Source organism: Marmota flaviventris, chromosome X (genome assembly GCF_047511675.1).
Source record: "Marmota flaviventris isolate mMarFla1 chromosome X, mMarFla1.hap1, whole genome shotgun sequence".
In the NCBI taxonomy this organism is placed as follows: domain Eukaryota; kingdom Metazoa; phylum Chordata; class Mammalia; order Rodentia; family Sciuridae; genus Marmota; species Marmota flaviventris.
In genome coordinates this window covers 70,020,757-70,027,117 of record NC_092518.1, presented here as the reverse complement: position 1 = coordinate 70,027,117, position 6,361 = coordinate 70,020,757, and positions in this window count along the sequence as shown.

Genomic DNA, 6,361 nt, shown 5'->3' with positions numbered 1-6,361 from the left:
TAGAAGAAATTTACCCCAACATGTAAAGATTATGAGAAACCCCAAGTCAACATCATACTGAATGAGAAAAACTGAAAGCATTTCCTCTAAAATCAGGAACAAGAATGCCCGATCTTTCCACTCCTATTAAATATAGGAGACCCTCATCATTATACAAAATACATGTATGAAGATGTGAATTTGATGTCAACATACCTTATATATAATCAGAGATATGATAAATTATGGTATAATGGTGTATTAAGAATTGTAATGCAAAAATAAATAAATAAAAAATTTAAAAATATATGGTTCTTGAATCTCTAGCCAGAGCAATTAGGTAAGAGAAGGAAAATAAAGGGATACAGATGAGAAGGGAAGAAGTCAAATTATTTCTGTTTATTAATGACATGGTCCTATATCTTGAATATCCAAAAAATTCTATCACAATTTTAGAGCTGATAAACAATTCTGCTAAAATCAACATATGAAAAGCAATGGCTTTCCTATACTCCAATATTGAACCTGCTCAGACAGAAATCAGAGAGAAAATCCTCTTCACGGTGCTCTAAAAAATAAAACATTTGGGAATAAATCTAACAAGCTGGGAAACACATCCCCCCCCCTATTATGAAAACTATGGAACACCAAAAAAAAAAAAAAAAAACCAAAGACATTAGAAGATGTAATGACCTCCCATGTTTTTGGGTTGCCATGATAAATATTGTCAAAATGGCCATACTATCAAAAAAGTTAGAGCCAAATAAGAGGGAAAATGGGGTTGATCCTATGAAAATAAAGGGAAGTCAGTGAATTCAAGGAAGGGGATAGATGGGGAGAGAGGAAGGATGGGAAAAGGGAGTAACTGCAAATGAAATTGTCTAAATTATGCTATGTACTGATATGAATATATCACAGTGAATGACATCTTTATGTTTATCTATAAAGCACCAATTAATAAAACAACAAACAAATGGAAGGATAGTAGAGGAAGGGAAATCGATGGTAGTATGAGAGAAGGAAAAGAGAAAATAATGGGAACCAAAATGGAGCAAATTATATTCCATGTATATATCCTTAGATCAGTATGGAGATTCCTTAAAAAAAATGTGGAATGGGGGCTGGGGATGTGGCTCAAGCGGTAGTGTGCTTGCCTGGCATGTGTGGGATGCTGGGTTCGATCCTCAGAACCACATAAAAAAAAATAAAGCTGTTGTGTCTACCGAAAACTAAAATAAATAAATAAATAAATAAATATTAAAAAATTCTCTCTCTCTCTCTCTCAAAAAAAAATATGTGGAATGGAACCACATTTGACCCAGTTACCCCACTCCTTGGTTTATACCCAAAGGACTTGAAATCAGTGTACTACTGTGATGCAGCCACATCAATTTATAGCAGCTCAATTCACAATAGTTAAGCTATGGAACCAACCTAGGTGCCCTTCAACAGATGAAGGGATAAAGAAAATGTGGTATATTTTACACAATGGAATATTACTCAACCATAAAGAAAAATAAAATTATGGCACTTGCCAGTAAATGGTCGGATCTGGAGACTATCATGGGAAGTGAAACAAGCCAAACTCAAAAACCCAAAGGCTTAATGTTCTCTCTGATATTTGGATTCTCACTTATAATAAGGAGGGGGGACAGAAGTTCACTGGATTAGACAAAGGGGAATTAAGGGAAGGGAGGGGGTGGGAATTGGAAAGACAGTAGAATGAATCAGACATAACTTATCTATGGTCTTATATGAATACACCACCAGTGAAACTCCACATCATGTACAAACACAAGAATGGGATTCTTATTAGAATAAGTTATACTCCATGAATGTATGATATGTCAAAATATACTCTACTGGGCTGGGGTTGTGGTTTAGTGGCAGAGCACTTGCTTCACACATATGAGGCACTTGGTTTGATCTTCAGCATCACATAAAAAATAATGAACAAAATAAAGGTATTGTGTTCAGCTACAACTAAAAATTTAAAAAATACACTCTACTGTCATGTATATCTAAAAAGAACAAATAATTTTTTTTAAATGAACCACAGTATTATGTATAGCTATAAAGCACTAATAAAATCCTTAACATATTTCTATAAAAAGAATGTTATTAAGCAAAAACATAGTTACTATGATGTCGATTTTATTTAAAAATTCTTGGGGCTGGGGATGTGGCTGAAGCAGTAGCGCTCTTGCCTGGCATGCGTGCGGCCTGGGTTCGATGATCAGCACCACATACAAACAAAGATGCTGTGTCTGCTGAAAACTAAAAAATAAATATTAAAATTCTCTCTCTCTCTCTCCCTCTCTCAAAAAAATTCTTATTTATTCAAACAAATTCATAGGAATAGTCATTGAAATATAAATCCAGTTAGGATTCTAAGCATTTTAATTTCTATTTTATGCATTTTTTACATAACTCAAATGTTGCCCAGTCTTCTGGAGTCCCATAATGATCAAATCTCTTGAGCTTGAACTCTAGGTATCCAGACTATCTGTACACATTACACAGTCCTTCTTTTCCAGGGTAACTACTTTCTTATATACCTGTTCACAAACCAGCCCAACTTATAGTCAATTTTCCCAATCCCTGAGGTCAACTTCTGCAGTTATTTTCCTTTTCCAGTATCTCAGCCCAAATACAACCCTGAATATAAAGTTAGTGTGTGGTAAGTGACTTCAATTAAAGTATTGGTGATAAGGTAAGCATATTTCCATAGATGTCCAAATAGGAAAAAAAAAAATTAAAACTGAATACATCTGACAGATAAACTTTCACTGGCTCTTTTGTGCCCAGATTTCACCTTGCCTACCACAGTTTTGTTGGGTTATGTCCTCAAGGCAAGGACTCATCCCTTCCATTTAACCCCTCTTTTCCTAATTTCTGAGCTATTTAGACTCTTTCTGCAGACTGTTGTCTGAAAAAAAAATCCAACTTCTTTTTTTTAATATGCAAAGCAATTTCATTCTCACCCTGGATCTCAGCCTCTGCTCTGGACCCATCTTGCCTCTCAGAAATTGTTACCGTTGGGGAAACTTTTCTGAACAAAAACATCTATCCTGGATGTGCACCTTTAGCTAAGCAAAAATACAGCAAAAGCAAAGACACGGATTTTCCTTTCTTTGGAAATTTGATAATGATATCTGGAAATGAAAAAAAAAATCAAATATTAGGTATGCTCCTTTCTAATTAGAGCAAAGTACAGAGGTAACTGCTTATCAAAAATACTTTCCAAATTTTCTACAATAAGCACACATTTCTTAATAAAATAAGATATAACAAATATTACTTTAAAAACAAGCAATGCTGATTGATTAATGTCTTCAAAGTACCTTAAGTTTTCATTTCAGAAAATATCTCATTTTTCAGTTCTGCTCCAATCTGGCTTCTTGCTTTAAGTCCCCCTCCAAACTCAACCTTACCCTTTCCCCTTTCTCCTCTCCTGTTTGCATTTAACAGGAGTGGGATAAAAGCACATGAACTTCAAAAGGAGAGGAGAAAAATATTGTCTCTGAGTTAGAGGGAGAGTTCCACGAATTCAAACTCTGCTTGTCATAGATAAAAACTATACATATGCCTTTTCAATTGTAAGTACTTGTTTAGATGCAGCCAAGCTGGAGTCAGATTTTAGAATACTCCACTGTATTTTACATAACATCTTCAGAAAAGCGGATTATATAGATGGTAATTATTAGAGTTTAAATGCATAAAAATATCAATATTTTTAGATATATGTTTGTGGTTTTATATGTTATATTAATTCAAACTATTTTAGTAAAGTACAAATATATACATTTTTATATACATTTTGAACTTTTAGAAATAGAATTTGTCATGTGTTAGCATATAAAACTCACTACCTAGACTAGATCTTTAATAAAATAACATGTTAAGTTTAAAATCTTATTTTTTAGAAATTTGCTCTTACTATTTGTAAGTGAAGGAAACCTCTAATATTAGTAATATATATACTTCCATGAAACATAAGCTTACACTATTTATCATTTAGGGATTTAGTTCTTAAACTGGTTAACACTGCCACTTTGTGGCAAAGATTGATTACTGAAGTTTATTATTTATTAGCATATGCTTATCATAACAGTGGATTTTTGAATGCTGATGAATGCAGTCTTATTCTAAGTTTCCAAGATAGTATAAGTTGCACTAATAAGAAACTTTAAGCAATAATATATATTTTTAGACATGTTCCCTTAAATTGTGTTCAGTTTCACAATATTCAAACCCAATATTCTTTAAAGAGGGAAAAAACCCCAAATTCAAAAAACAAATATGTAAGTGGTCTTAAACTGATGTAAAATTTCAAGAGTCAAATGCAAAAGAAACTCCTTAATCAGTCTTAGATTGCTAAACTACATTTCTAATTATATTTTTTAAAAGCATCAACTGGAAATTTAACAAATAAAATTGCCTCTTCCTCTAATACAGCAAAAGCCAACATCATCCATCCCCATAATAAATTCTGCAAATTGTTTGATTTTGTAAAGCAAACAGCAAAATCACTTTGTCTCTTTCCTGGCATTTCAGTAAAAAACAAAACAAAAAAAAACTGTGTTTTCCTTATTTTTTCTGGATTTTAAGTTTTGATATCTTTGTCAAGCTACTTAATATCTCTGAATCTTAGTTTCTTTACATGCAAAATGGAGATAATAATATTGCCTACCTGTTAGATTGTTGGTAGGATTAAGTGAGTAAATACAAGTAAAGTGTTCCTTAGAATTTTGTCTGACACCACAGGAAGCACAATTAAATTTAGATCTCATTTTTTATTACAAATATGTGGAACAAAGTCACTAACATACCTACATCTAATTTGTATTAGGCTTGGAATAGTTCTGTGATATGATTTGGTTTACCTGTCATGTTAAGAAGATGGACTTTCTAGGTACAATTTATAGACAGCATGGGCCTAATGGTGATTGGGCTTTCTGGTTTTAATTTAAATCTTCCATCTATAGGATGGCATTGGATCCTACTCCCATTCTGACATTTACTATACTTGCAAAAATCCATAAATATTTTAAAGTTCTGGTTTGTTTAATAAAATGGAAGGAAATATGTATATATCACACAGTTACTGTCATGAGTAACTGAAAGAATGCATATATAAATAACTTAGCACAGTGTGAGACTTAGGATAGGCTCAACTGAGTCCCATGGTATGTATGAATAAAAAGTCAACTAAAACAGTATTAAGACTAGTTTCATAAAATACATTATTAAGAAATAAGTCAGCAGATAAAATGATGGAAGGAATACTGGGCCTGAGGAGGATGAGAGGTAAAATGACACTATATGTGATGTCAGAGATATGGGGAGGAGAATGAGTACAGTGTAAGAGGAAGGATGGTGTATCTGGCAAAAATCCTGGACAGGGAGTCAAATAGACTTGAATCTAAATTTATCCTGACTACTATCATGAGGCCTTCGAAAGTCTGCTAAGTCTCTTGAGACAGTTTCCTCAGAGTGGGGATTAATAGCATTGTTATAAGATTAAATTAGAATATGCAAGTGGTGCACACTGAGTCCAGGTCATAAAATAATAAATAGTAGCTGTAGCTATGTTATTTTGAAAGAAATATTTTTTTTTTTTTGCATTCAGGTCTTGAGCATCTCATTGGGACAACTCCTTTAAGCATTCTAGTTTCTACTATATGTGAAAATCATAACAGAAATAGGATATTCTATAAGGACTTGGACACATAGGGAAAGTGAGGTGGGTGGGAACAAGTGTCTTTAAATTGGTTGTTCAGAATAGCAGACTTCTTGAAGAGATAGCTGGGAACATACTCTAAAAGTCCTCACCTCTGCCATCACCCTCTCAAAATTTTAGAGGAGAAAATAAAGTAGTACTCAAGTGGGATTCACCCTTCTTCCCACCCTGCCCCCACCATAAGTGGGTGGGGCCACTGTAGGTGTGTAGATATGGGCATTGTGATGTCATCATTATGACATCATTTTGATAAAGTAACTATATAGGTTGGTAAGGTGGTAACATTCCCTAGGTTCATTTTCTTCTTCCCCTTCCAGCTGGCTGGTAGGGAAATGCCAAATGCCAAGCTTAAACCCAGCCAAGCTTGTAGCTGTGATCACTGGTGAATACATCTCCAATAAATCTGAGGCATCAATAACCTTCCTTAGGTAACTCTCTCTAATTTCTAAGAGGCGTATCTTGAAGCATAAGGCAAGTGAAGAAAAACTAGAAGAAGCTCACAGCCTCTCACTGTAGCACTGTGCTTAAGAGATCCTGTTCCATCAGGATAATTATTGCCAGCTAGTCATCTGCCAAACAGTCAAACATCAACCAGCCTTTGGCCAACTCATCTTCAGCCAACCAGGCAACAATCAACTG